Raw genomic sequence first — 14935 nt, forward strand, 5'->3', positions numbered from 1 at the left:
ATGCATCTATTACCATTAACCTACAGGTACCCAGTGACTATGTTGGTTGACTCATGCTAATCAAGTAATAGGACTATAACGACCATGCCTTGGTCCATAAGGGGACCATAAGAAGACCGTAAGAACCCGGGAGTACAGGGTCACTCTCATATTTGGTGGCAATTCATGGAATCACATAATTTCAGACTTGGAAGGGGTTTCAAAGTCATTATAGTCCAAAGAATTTCTGAATATGAATCATTATTACAATAGGTCCAACAAATACCCATCCAACCTTCCCAACTCTCTGTTAGATAAATTTTCTCACATCAAACCTGAATCTCCTCCTCTTTACATTCTATCCATTTCTCCTAGTTAGGTCCATTGGTACCAAGAAACACATCTAATTCCTGTTATACTCTACAAGATACCACTCCAGTTAGGTGAAGGTAATGATCATATATACCTCCCAAAGTGTTCTCTCCTCCAGGCTAAAGGTTCACTTTTCTTACAACTGATCTTCATATAGGGTGATCTCTAGTCCTTTTGCCATCTTAGATATTACTCTGAATTTGTCCTATCACTATTTTTCAAAGGATGAATGAATGAAAAAGTGTTTGTGAAGTGCTAATTATTTGCCAACTACTGTGCTAAGTTCTGTGGATACAAATACAAAAACCATTAATTAAAAGCATTAAATACTAATTGTATAGCAGCTGAATTTAACTAACTACTCGAATGAATAGATCCAAAGAATAGTCATTAAAGGGATAATGTTGATGTAGTGGGAGGCCAATAATGGATAGTCCCAATGATTTGTCCCTAGTGCTATTCTGTTTAAGACTTTTATCACTGACTTGGTAGTAGGGCCAGATGATATATTCATTAGACTTATAGAGAGCACAAAGCTGGTATAGATAGCTCATATATTGGATGACAGAATTAAAAGTAAAAAATAATCTACAAATCTACAAACTTGAACATCAAATAAGATGAACTGGAATAGAGATGAATTCAAAGACCTTCACTTGAGTTCAGAAAATCAGTTTTTCAAATTCAAGATAAGAGAGCCATGACTAGATAGCAGTTCATGTAAAAAAAGTGAAAAAAAGGTATGGAAGGCTTTATCATACTGCCATATCAATATGAGGCAACAGTGTGAGATAGCAAAGAAAAAGTTTAATGCAATCTTATGTTACCATAAGAAAATAGTTAGCCACTAGCATTTTTAAGCTCCTACTATGTGCCAAGTATTGTACAAAGCACTAGAGAACAAAAAGAGGCATAAAATAATCCCTACCCTCAACGAACTCATAGTCTAATGGCATACAGAATGAACAAAGAAATAGTCCCACTGTCTTCTTTCTTGATCAGTTCTCTAGGAAGGACATTGACACATTCAGAAGCACATCCAGACAAAGGTGATAGGATTTGGGAAGGACCTCAAGAACATGCTATGGCCCAGATTCTTATAATCTCACTAACCATTGGAACTGCTGGTTCTTCATTAGCCCTCCAGTCTAGGACTTCCCATGGAGCTTCATAAATGTTCTGCCATCCCAGAAGACCTAAGGTCTATTTGCTTTGCCTGTTTTCTGGTGTAGAGGCAGATACCAGACTTCCTTCTCTTCCTTCTTTCCACTTTTCTTATCTGCTTCTCAGACATGTGACTTCCTGGAAATTCTTCCTGGTTTAAAAACCATCAGAAGCTTGGGGATCTTTGGGTAAAGGCAGGATCCCTCAAATGGGAACCTCTTCTTGGCTCACTAGTTTTCCATGGCAATTTACCTGTGGGTGAGATTACATATATGTTACCTAAAAATCAGAGTTGTGAAATTACTTGATCTTGTTTAAACAGATGAGTAAACATGAAAGATAACACTGGAAGCCTGATTTTCTGACTGCAAGTGAAAGGTTCTTCTAATACAAGGCAGATAGGTAGTGGTCCCACTGTATCCTGCCTTAATCAAATTGCTTCTGTATTCAATTCTTTTTTTTTTGTTTTTTGTTTTTACTTTTGAGGCATTTGGGGTTAAGTGACTTGCCCAGGGTCACACAGCTAGTACATGTCAAGTGTTTGGTCTGAGGTCGCATTTGAACTCAGGTCCTCCTGACTTCAGGGCTGGTGCTCTATCCACTGCACCATCTAGCTGCCCCTGCGTTCAATTCTTGTCATCACATTATAGGAAGGAACTTGAAAGAAAAAACACCTGGAAGACGCACATAGGAAAACAAAGCCTTCCCATCTGTGGCACAAGTGAAGGAATTAAGGCCATTTAACCTGACTTAAAAAGACATTAGAGGGAACATCGACCTGCCAATTATAACTGTAAGATACATTTTGTAGAGAAGAGACTTGACTTATTTTGCATGGCTCCCAAAGGTAAAGCTAGGACCAAAGGGTGGAAATTATAACCTGTGTAATACATGCTATAGAGTCAACCAGGTGGTACAGTGGATAGAGTGCTGGGCCTGGAATCAGGAAAACCTGAATTCAAATCTGGCTTCAGGTACTTACTATCTGTGTAACCATGGGCAAGTCACTTAGCCATTATTTGCCTCAGTTTCTTCAACTGTAAAACGGAAATAAAATTAGCAACTACCTCACAGAGTTGTTGTGAGGATCAAATGAGATAATTTTTATAAAATATTTAGCACTGTACCTGGTTCATAGTTAGTGTTACATAAATGCTTATTTCCTCCCCTTTCTCCTTCATTATACAGGAAACCCAGATAGACAAGGAAGATGCTGGTAAATGGAAGGGTGGATACTTCCAGGTTAGCCTTGGAGTGGCAACAAGTGGTTGGTAGAATTGTTTTTACTACATATCTAAAGGGAGCAAGAAACATCTTTGTTACAGAACACTTGTTCATCTTGAAAAATAGTGGATCTGATAAGATTCTTTTGGGAAAAAAGGTCTGCCACTGCAGTTTGTGCACCAAAAATTGCTATAGAGGATGATAATTGAGAGATACTCTAGACCTTCTAGATTAAATCAAATTATTGCCTAACACTAGGTTAGTTCAGGGCAAAGGTAGGCATAGAAGATAGGAAAGAGTGTGTCCAAAAAAAAAGAGGTTTAGAATCAGGAAACGAGAGTTTCTTAATTCACCTGTATGTTTACATATATGCATATGTGCAGGTATGTATGCATACATATTCATGTGTGTATGAATAAATGTATGTGTGAATATATATAAAGCTATAGATAGATACAGCTGTATAGCTATATCTTGAGAATTGATCCTTCAGTGCCCTCTGACTTGTGTTATGTCCAGTATAATTATATACTAACATTATATATTATATGCATATGTGTACACACATGTGTAACACATGGAATATATCACAATATAGGCACATATACATACATACTCACTTGTGTGTGGATCTATGCTGGAGGTAACACAACTCTGAATATATTGAAGTTTCAGTTCTCCATATGAAAAAGTAAACAATACCAAACACTTAGCAAAAAAAACCAGACTTTTTTTTTTATAAAGACGATTTTGAAAATGCCAATAATCCATGTATGTCTATTCACTCAGCTTCAAAATCTTCACAAGAATAGTCTACCTAGGCATTCTAGATGAAGATCTGAATGAAAAAGCTAAACTTTCTGTAAATGACAGTGCAGAACAGAGCACAGTGGATCTTTAGTCATGAAACTGACAGCAAGGGTAAAGAATACCAGGTTCCATTAAACATTGTTTGTTGACTACTAAAAATATACTGATTTGGTTGGGCAAAATGCATCATTAAGATCTCTCCTTCAACTGGAGTATATTTACAAATTACACAATATTTTTTCAAAGACCTAACTACAAGGATAAATTCAAGAGACAGTTCTTTGATTATTAATATTGAGCGAGGCATTAAAATGGGGGATATATACTTGCCAAAATGTTTTCCACTTTCACAGAGATTGTATGTCACAGAGTCCAAATAAAAGAAAGATTCATTATAGATGATTAAGTCTCCCAGATGTTTCTTTTTTGCACATAATATCGTATCATTTGCATTAAGCCTCAGAACAATGTGGACCCTTTCAAATGATATTCACAATCACTTAGAGGAATTTGCCTGAACTATCCACATAGAAAAAAAAGCAAAAACAAAAACCAAGTTGATGAAAAATGTCTGTTATCCAGATTGATACAGAGTATGATAGAACTGATTTATCAGTCTACACATGCTAATTTAAACATCTGGGTTGCATAGTGAAGTTGGAAACATGAAGCCTTGAGTTCAAATCCTATTTCAGCTGGAGACTGATTCTGTGACCCTGGGAAAGTCACATGAATGGAGGTCGCCTCAGTTTCCTCATGTGTAAAATAAGGTAGTTGAACTAGATGGTCTTTATGGTTTCTTCTAGTTCTAAAATCTGTGACATTATAATCTTGGATGAAAACTTCAAATCGACAATGAACTAGGCCCAGAATTGAGAAGCAGGAAGAGAATAAGTTCCATTTTCTCTGGGAAATTATGTAATGTTTTTAGTGATGTTAGGATTTTCTTTGGGGAAAAAAAAGAAAACTCCTGTGTTTTTAATATAAATATTCTTCCAGTGATGCTGTCTGACTGCAAGTCATAGAATATCATAGTCTCTGAAAAGCTGAAGTTGAAGGTTGTCTGAAGGCATGGTGTGTGGGAGTAAGTTACAGAACATTGTCATTGAAAAATTTAACATTGGAAAAGATGTCACCAAAGAGCTGTATGACTAGAGAAGGTGTTGTGCTGGTCATATACAAGAGCAAACTAATGGAATAAATAATGGAGACCTCATTTCCCCCATTGAAATCCATGTAGTAACAAGACCTCAAAGGCAGGGATTCTTAAACAGAGGGTTGTGAACTTTAAAATACTTAAAAAAAAAGATAATTGCATTTCAATATAATTAGCTTCCTTTGTTATTCTATGTATTTTATTTTCTGCTTTGAAAAAATATTTTTTAAGAGAGTCCACAGGTTTTACCAGATTGCAAAAAAAGTGTAAGAGCCCCTGATGTTACGGTCGGTCCTGGCATGTTGGGTGGAGTCCTGGTGACTCTGTGGGAGGACATGGGAAAAGAGTCAAACAGGAAGAGAAGGTGCGGGTGGATTGTGTCAGGGTCGGAACTCTGGTAGTGATGACTGATCTCATTAGTATTGATAATGACAACGAGAGGATTTTCACAGCTCACGTGACAAGGCCTTTTTTTTTTCCCCACTAAGAAGCTTCTTATTTTTATTGTTAGGATCCAGGTTACTTGAGAGGGATGAAACGAGAGGAGTGGGTGGCTCCAATACCCGGCCAGCCGTGTTTCACAGGCTGGTAGGTCATAGAGAATTCGCCCAGGTAGTGTCCAATCATCTCGGGCTTAATTTCTACCTGCCTGAAGGTCTTGCCGTTATAGACGCCCACCATACTTCCCACCATCTCTGGCAGGATGATCGTGCCTCGAAGGTGTGTCTTTACAGCCTCGGGTTTTTCCATGGGGACGCCTCCTTCTTGGCCTTCCTCAGGCGCTTCAGGAGGGAAGGCTGGTTGCGCCAAAGATCCCTGCTGAGTCACCGCGGCTGTCGAGCACCGCACACCTGCACGAGCTGCTCACAGGACCCGTCCAGCAGCTGATCCAGGTCCACGCCACGGTAGGAGAACTTCCGGAAGGTTCGCTTCTTCTTCTGCTCCACTTCCGCCATCTTGTCTGCTGTCAGGAAAAGCGACAAGGTCTTCTAAGTAGATATGCTTTTCATTTTGACAAGAGCTCTGATGAAGCAAAAAGAGAACCCAGACTAGAAGTTGGCTGATACCTGAGAAAATCCTTTCCCCTCTTTGAGACTCAGTTGTTGTTGTTGCCAAATCATTTTTCAGTCATATCTGATCCTCCGGGACCCATTTGGGGTTTTCCTGGCAGAGATACTAGAGTGGTTTTCCATTTCCTCCTCCAGCTCATTTTACATATGAGGAAACTGAGGCAAACAGAGTTAAGTGACTTGTTTAGGGTCATATAGCTAATAAGTGTCTGAGACTAGATTTGAACTCATGAAGATGAGTCTTCCTGATTCCAAGCCCAGTGCTATATGCACTGTACCACCTAGCTGCCCCTGGGCCTCATTTAATTTCTTGTTAAAATGGAGGTGTTGGACCGTAGTGATGTCAAACTCAAATAGAAACAGATCTCTGTGGGCCATATATTGACTTAGAAATCCACAAATTAACATCATGTAGTATTGTATCTTTATTTTTTAAAACATTTTTCAATTACAATTTAATCTGGTTCCTGTACTTGGGATTTTTGCTCAGTGGTTTGATAACTTTGAATTCATGATCTCTAAGGTCCCTTCCATTTAGCCCCTGCTGTCTTACAGTCTAGCAGTTTATATTTTAAGGTCATTTCAGTGCTCACATTCTAAATTCTTTGTTCTAAGGTCCCCATCACCAGTTACTTTCTATAGTTTTGGCACTTTCATGGTTAGGGTGTGACTTTACCTTGAAGAGGTCACACGTTAGCTAGCTTACATATTCTTTACGCATCCACATATCCATAACAGCAGTATGTAATAGAGAATAGAATGCCATACTAGAAATCAGGTAGACCAAGGTTAGAATTCCACCTGTGACACATCTGCTCCCTGACCCTGGTCATTAAACGTCTCCAATCTCCAGTTTCCTTGCCTGTGAAATGGAGATGATAATAGCAGCTGCCTCCCAGAGTTGCTGAGAGGTTCAATTTAGATATTGTAAGTAAAATGCTTTGCAAACCTTAAAGTTCTATGTAAATGTCAACTATTGTCATCTCACTTACACACACACACAAAAATAGGCAGCTTAAGTTATTTCAAATTTAAAATGGAGTGATTAAAAGCAGAATCAAAAGCAATTCAAAATGGCAGAAAAATAAATGGTATTTGGACCAACTACTACAGTTGAACATTAACTTTACTTCTGATTTTCCTAAGACCTAAAATGAAAAACTTACTGGGTTAACAGTTCTCACTAATAAAATAAAGCATAAATGAATCTGGAGAGCACATTAGGAAGGATGGGTTTACTTGTTTAAATCTGGTAGAACCCCTAGGTGGTTATCACCAGAGCAAGCCTGAAGAAATTGGAAATTGGTTGTGGTGATTGAGGGGGTATGGGTACAGAGTCAGTGAGCCAACATGGATTTATTAAGCACATATGTGTGATGCAATATACTAAACACTGGGGATACAAAGAAAAGCAGAAATAGTCCCTGCTCCGAAGGAGCTCACATTCTAATGGGGAAGAGACAATATAAAAACCATGGCCATACAGAATACATAAGAATATCACAGGAAATACACTAGCAGTGACTAGCAGTAAAAGGGATAGAAAAGACTTATTCCAGAAAGTGGGACATGAGTAGAGTCTTTAAAGTAAGCAGGGGAAGCAAGTACGTGGAGGTGGGTAGGGAGAACATTCCAACCAGGAGGAAAAGTATCATGTGTGGTAATAGCAAGAAAGCCAGTGTGGTTGTATCATAGTATGGAGGGGAATGAATTGTAAGAAGACAGAAAGATGGAAGCGAAGTTGGAAAAGGAATTAAAAAACCAGGAGAATTTTATACTTGATCCTGAAGGTAACAGGGAGACATTGGTGTTTATCAAGAGGGGGAGTGACATGGTCAGACAAATGCTTTAGGAAGATCCCTTGGCAGCTGAAAGGAGGATGGCCCGGAGTAGGGAGACGTTTGGGACAGAGGCGAACTAGCAAGCCATTGCAATAGTCTAGGTGCCAAGAAAGAAAAGCCTACACCAGGGTGACAGCAGTATCAGAGACAAGAGGATGTATAAGAGAGAAGATGCAAAGGTAGAAACAACTGGATTTGACAACACTGAGTCTAGCGTCATTGCCCGTTATACTGCCATTGAGAATTGAGAGAGTGCATATTTTAAAAATAGGATAGGAAACTGACACCAAATGAAGCAGCATGGTATAGTGAAAACCTTACTAGAATTGAATTCAAAAGCCCAGGATTGGAAACCTAATTCTGCTTGTTGTTATCTATATGATCTTCAACTATCCATATTTGGATTACTGTTCTTTGTTCTAAGTTGTCTATATGCATCCTTGAGGCTTTTTGAGTTTTAAGCATTTCTTTTGCATAGAAAGAATAGCTGTTCTTTGATTGACCTACTTGGGAAATCACTTTGTGGGAGATCCCAACGTCAATCATAATCAAGGGTGTGCGGGTAAATGTTTAACAACCAGCTTTCGGGGGAAAAAGTATGTATGACACACATTCAGTTTTAATCTAGATTATTAACATTTTCTGAATCAAATTCTTAAGTCTAGAAATTAACAAAATGATAGCATGAGCCACGATTCGTACCATTTACCAATTCCCCAAATGTAATGAATGCTCACACTGAACATTTAACAATATTCTCTGGAAAGCTGATTAGAACTGTCCCCCAAGACAACCCTGTAATATTTTTCTTCTAGTTCTTTGGTGGTGGGGGTGTGTGTGTAAAAGAGTCAGAGACTACCAAAAAAAAAAACCTCAATCCCAGTTTTTAGAGATTTTGTTTCCCCTCCCTACCTAAGGACTGATCCCAGAACTGGGGTCTCTTAGCAGGCATGGGGACCCTGTGCTCTGCCTAGTAGGATGCTGTATCACCACTGGCAGCAATCAGTTGCATTCGACTGGATGGATGTATACATGCTCATGTACACTTCCAACCCAGACCTTCATATAGGAGTGGGGGAATCTATCTAGATACATCCTGATTTTCACTTTTTAAAAGAGAATAATTAATATCTGCCCGAGGCTATACTATCAATTGTTGTTTATTACACCAAAACTTTTACAAATAATCAACTAAGGTGAATTGTAATAAATGCTTTCTAGAATTATCCTTTTCAGATAATAAATCTTGGAAGTCCTTCCTTTTCCTCATTAGGCAAGATCCAGTTTCCCCATGACAATAACTTCTGCAACTAATACATAGGTTGGTAAGGTAAGTTTGGTGTTCACCAAAATGTAATTGTAATACTGAAATGAATCTTTGAGGTCATCTACTATTCTATTCTGACTGTGACTCAAAGAATTAATTAGGTTTAAGCTTTTTCTAATAATATCCAGTCACTTCTTGAATCCCTTCAGTCAAAGGGAACTCACGCTCTTCCAAAGTAAATCCAAGACACTTTTCTTTAGCAATGATAATTATGTTGTTCTCCCTCTCTGTGTAGGTGTGTAGTCTTTTTCTCATGTTGAACCAAAATCTATTTCCCTCAGAATTCTACCCATTTCCCCTAGTTCTTCTCTTAGTGACCAAACAGAAAATATTTAAACCCTCTTCCACTTGACAGCCTTTCAAGACAATCTAACACTGGATGCCTAACCACACACAGCTTTAAGTATACCAAACAGACTTAAAAAAAAAATTGATTTGAAGAAGATGAGAATGAACCAGAGAACCTAATTGTGGAAGGGGCTTAGAAATTATGTTTTCTAGCTCTTTTGTTTTATTCCTCATACTCCTCCTTCATATTTTATAGTGAGAGAAATGATTATTAATAACCAATGATTTGGGGCAATTCAGATTCCCAATCTCCACACCCCTTTCCCCAAGACCTCAGTCTCTGAAGTTTGAGCTAACTTTCTCTTCTCTCCAGGCCCCACCCAGGAGGGGCAGCTGTTGTGCTCTACTCACTTGGGTTGGGAATATATTCTTTGAATAGATTGACTAAGGCTGGGGCTAATTTGGAATTCAATGAGAGTCAAAGTTCAGGTCAAGCATCTGTTTGTTATATTCATTCTCTCCTTAATTGTTAGCCAATCAGAGTTGATTGCCGCCCTTGGGAACACCCCTCTTCCAATGGGTATATAAGTCATAAGAACCATCATGTTTGCCTTTGGTCTGAGAGACAGTAAAATGAACATCCTTTTATTAAAATGCTGGCATTGGTTTTTTGGGGTTTTTTTTTGCCTTTTTAGACAATTAGGGTTAAGTGACTTGCCCAGGGTCATACAGCTAGTAAGTGTCAAGTGTTTGGTCTGAGGCCGGATTTGAACTCAGGTCCTCCTGACTTCAGGGCTGGTGCTCTATCCAGTGCGCTAAAATGTTGGCATTATTAATAAAATGATTAAATTATCCAGAAATTATGTCTCTCAAACCTTATTAAATGCCACAATAGTATTCTTATATTTCCAAAACACTTTCCTCAGAATAACTTCATGAGATAGATATCATAAGATACACATGGAAAAACTAAGGCAGAGAAAATTGACATGACACACTCAAGGTCACAAAGCTAGGAAATGGAAGATCAGGGTCTTTATGGAACTCATTGATTTTTACTTCCAGTTCAGTGTTCTTTCCATTAGATGATGTTGATGACATTGATAGGTGCTTGACTTTCAAATCTATAATTGCTTTTGAATATAAATGAGAAGATAGTATTTCTTAGCCAGATTTTTTTTAAGAGAGCCTGAAACCAAATGGAATTAATTCGATTTAATTGGTTATGATCATTGCGTTCATGTAGAGAAGTTGTGAGAGACAGGTTTTAGTGGGTCATCCCTTCTCCAAGGACATTTTCAATTTGAGGATCCCTTTGTATAGCAGCAGTAGAGTATTTATAAGTATCAGGCAAATTCATTACTATTAACCAAATATCTGGTCTTATTGTTTCACTTTTCTCAGAAAGAGGAGAAGCAGGAAAATGGTATGTCTATAGGTTGAGTATTTTGAATGTGAACAGAGGCTTTGGATTCAGAATTCCTGGGTTCAAATCCTGGATTTGTTATTTGCTATTTGTTGTAAGGGTAGGTAAGACAACTCAGAGTTTCAGTTTCTTCATTTGTAAAATGAGGTTGAACTGGATAATTCTATAGTTCTTTGTTCAGTTATGCTGGAATTTTTATTCTGTGGAAGTATGTTATAACCAATTTTATGTTCAATAAATCCAATTCCATTCGTCATGTATCTTGAATTCCATTTCCTAGTTTTTCAGCCAATATTTTCCAATGGACATTCGCAGAGCTTTCATTAGGAATACTTAAATATGAGACTTCAAGCAGGGTTATAAATGACTTCTAATAGTAAAGATTAGACAAGAACATACACTGTCTGATTCTAACATCCATTGGATATATGATTCTGTAATCTGTCCAAGTCCATTATTTCACATGGCTGTTAATAGAATTCTATATTATTTTGGTTTTTTTTAAATGATAGAATTATATCATTATCTTATGCCCAGCCTCTGGTCCACTATGATCACTAGATATTGAGCGTTAGGGATGAAGGTGTCTGAATATAGGCACAACAGTTTTCAATCACTTCTGGTTTTCTTCCACTCTAGAAAATGAAATGCTTAGAGGGAACAAAAAAGAGCATTTTTTTTATCACAGTCATTTAAAGGAGGGATTTTTTTTACATGAAAAAAGATCAACACTTTTCATATCCTACTGATGACAAAAAACAACCAATTCCAGATCAAGTCATAGAAAAATCCTATTATGTAGCTCATCACACCCAGAATGACAGGCCGTGCTGCAAAATATGATTTATGTGTATATTCAACATTTGTTTTTAGAGCCAAACTGACTTTGCTCTTAATTTGTTGAGACTAAAATGATCTCTACTTAATTCTATTTAATTAGCTCTCCTTAATTCCATCTAATAATGCTGTTGTACACAAAACATTTGCCGTGCCTCATTTTTTCTGCAAAATTTCTCATCAATGCCCTTAATTACCTACTGACATCACTATCTTGTTGTTGTGGACTTTCGCACATTCCTGTGTACAGCATGGCTCATAAAGTCTAATGAGAATAAGTTCATTAAATTAATCCCAATAATTAACAAACTTGCTGCCTGCTTCTCAGATGTCTAATTTGTGACACAAACTTGGCAACTGTTTTCAGCTGCAGAAGCAGGGATAGCATCCAAAAAACCTTTTTGAGAGAAGAGGAGATTCATCTTCATTAGAATTTCATCGTCGGATTTACGATCCATTGCTGATCTCTATTAACAAAAAGGCACTTTGGCAGTTAAAAAAAGAAAAAAAGAAAAAAAATGACCAAAAAGAGTGAGTTCATGAGGGCAATTTTTCTTTGCATGAAGCTGTCTATTTTTTTTTTCCTAAAGAAGAAAATCATGGTTTGGTTTCATATCTCTGTAATTCCTTTTGGATTGGATGGATTTAACTCTTGCAGTAATCCAACCTCCTCAACATGTAAATAACATTTTCAAATACCTTTCCTAAAATGAATTTTCAAGAATTTTTATTTTGATGTACAATAATATAAACAAAGTAGGTGGAAGCAAACCGAATCTCCTGTAGGAACCCTGATTTCTTATAGTGTCATTAGACTGTGGGCTCTTTGAGCACGGGGATTTATCTGTTTTTTTTTAAACTTTCTTTGTACTCCAGTCCCTAGCAAAGAGCTTGCTACATAGTAGGTACTTAAATGCTTGTTGATTGACTGGCTCAGAGTGCTGCCTTTTTATTAAACAAAAATGCTGTTCATGTCATCTGATCATAATAATTAAAGTTGGAAGGGACCTAAGAATTCATTCTAGTCCAATATTCTTATTATATAATAGAGAGATTTTTATATGTTTACTCACCTATACTTTGAACTCTTGGAATCTCATTGTAAATAATCTGCATTTCAAAATCTGTTAGCCAGCTTAGTATCTAAACCTTGCTATTTAAGCCACCATCACCAAAAGGTTGTTTAACTAATAATGGAGAATTTTCCATCTTCCATATTTGGTCTGTCTAGTGAGAAACTCAGGGAATAGATATTTCTATTTTGTGGAGGCTGTCTGATTATTTTAACCTTATTTGATATGGTATATTTTAGGTGAGAGAAAAGTGGAGAGTAGGAGTTATTAACCTGGAATCTGTTGACCTCCAAGGAGTCTATGGATAGATTTCAGGCATCTGTGAACTTTGATTGAAAAAAAAAATTGCATCTTTATTTTTACTGAAATCTAACTGAAATTTAGCATTTCCTTCAATTAGGATCGTAGGTAATAAACATTATTTTGTTAAGAGTCCCCAGGCTTCACTGGAATGCCAAAGGCATCCAACACACACACACACACACACACACACACACACACACACACATGCATGCATGTGCACGTGCGAGATGTTAACAACTACTTATGTTGAGGATATATTAATTTTCCTATAGTTTCTCAATTTGAATAGGACATAATGGAGCCTTGAGGGCTCCTCTCAAACAATGTGTTTCCCGTATACATTTTAAAATTAAACAAAATTGTGTAACCAATGAGATGAGAGATTTTTTTTCAGTGATGGACTGAGTACTGACAATCCAGGCATAAAATAGGAAACATAACATATTCTTGCCAAAGGTGTTTGCCAGAATAACAGAAAATTATAAGGGTATAATTTATGGCCTACAAAGCAAAAATAATGGGCAAAACAGAAAAAAATTGAATCTTCAGTGGCAAGTCACACCAAAGAAACAAAAGCGAGAACAATAGATTGGGAATGCAAATACACAGAAATGAAGAACAATCTAGAAGAATAGAAATAAAAAAACAATAACTTTAAAAGAAAATATGCTCACTATCCAATCAGAACATACTGATCTTGAAAAAGGATGTATAGAAACAACATATGGATCATAAGTTTCCCAGAAAAAAATGATAGGACAAAAAACTTGAAAACATAATTCAAGAAATAATACAAGAAAACTACCCGGAACTTCTGCACATAGAATAAGAAATATCTATTGAAAGAATTCATATATTAACTCCAGGAAAAAAAATTGCAAGGGAATTTAAGGACAATGGAAAATATGTATGATGGGTATAAGTACGCTATTAATAATAACTTGTCCATGAAAAGTGGCTTAAAAGATGCCATAGACATTAATATGCAATAGATACATAGAATTGGAAAAGGGATGGATTGGTCATTCATATCTTAATAATGACGCTCAATAAAGGGATAGCCTAAGTTCTACTTTGGTACAACTGGGATATATTTTTTTAAAATGAATTCTATGTGGAATATTTATGGAAGGATATAGATAGGGATATCATAGAATAAGAAAGTTTAGGAGGGAGGTGTTAATGATCTAGATTAGTGGTATATATTCATATCTATGAAGTTATGGCTCTATCAATGTATCGAAGCACAGAGATTTTAGAAACTGGGGGAAGAAATATTTAGAGTATAAGCTCAAGTTATTTTGTTCCTATCTCAGACCCAAACTCTAATGTACCCCTAAGATTGAGTACATTTCTAGGTACATAGGTTATCAACTAAGAAGCATACTTGATCAATAAAGGGCCAGAATATTGTAGTATGTGGTGGACTATTAATATTGATAATAATTGACATTTACCTGATATTTTAAAGTTTGTGAAGCACCTTATGAATGTACTCCCCTACCCTTCCAGGAAAAAAAAAAACTTGGAAAGTGCTGAGAGCATTTGCAAACTAGAATAGAAAAGAAGAGATTAAGGGTGTGTTCATTTCTTAAGAAAAATCTATCAACTCTTTTGTTCTTCTTAGTCAGTGGCCAAAAAGGGAATTGCTTCATCATTTCAAAACATGAGTGCTTTTTGCACCTATTCACATGTGCCCTAGAGTCCCCAGAAGTTTCCAAGGAAGCTCCATGGGCCCATGCTCATGAATGCTCCTGGAGTTTTTCTCTTCTTCAGCCCCAACTCCATTTACAATACCTCATTTGAATTTTACAACTCTGTGAGGGATATACGACCACTATTTTTGATCCTGTTGTACAAATGAAGAAACTGAGGGTCAGCTACAGGAAGTGACTTGCCCATGGTCCCACAGCTAGTAAATGTTAGAATAGAAATTGAAATCCAGGTCTTTCTGATCTCAAGTCCAACTCTTAATCCATTTGCCTACTTACCACATAATTGAACTGATATTTCTATAAGTTAGAGTGGAAGATGTTGGCCTTTTTCTCCATATTCCACCCTCTCA

At 37.0% G+C, this 14935-nt stretch overlaps 1 long non-coding RNA gene and 1 pseudogene across 1 annotated transcript in view; both read right to left on the reverse strand.

Moving 5' to 3' along the window:
• The window catches only part of LOC110192156 (uncharacterized), a 128932-nt gene that overhangs the window by 52049 nt on the left and 61948 nt on the right, over nucleotides 1-14935 (reverse strand). The window contains exon 4 of the long non-coding RNA XR_013484541.1: nucleotides 1465-1767. This is a non-coding gene — a long non-coding RNA (uncharacterized LOC110192156). The remainder of the gene's footprint in view (nucleotides 1-1464; nucleotides 1768-14935) is intronic.
• Nucleotides 3630-5682, reverse strand: LOC110192155 (small ribosomal subunit protein uS19 pseudogene; annotated as a pseudogene).

This window comes from Phascolarctos cinereus, unplaced genomic scaffold, assembly GCF_003287225.1.
Source record: "Phascolarctos cinereus isolate Bilbo 61053 unplaced genomic scaffold, phaCin_HiC Scaffold_2;HRSCAF=192, whole genome shotgun sequence".
Taxonomy (NCBI): Eukaryota; Metazoa; Chordata; class Mammalia; order Diprotodontia; family Phascolarctidae; genus Phascolarctos; species Phascolarctos cinereus.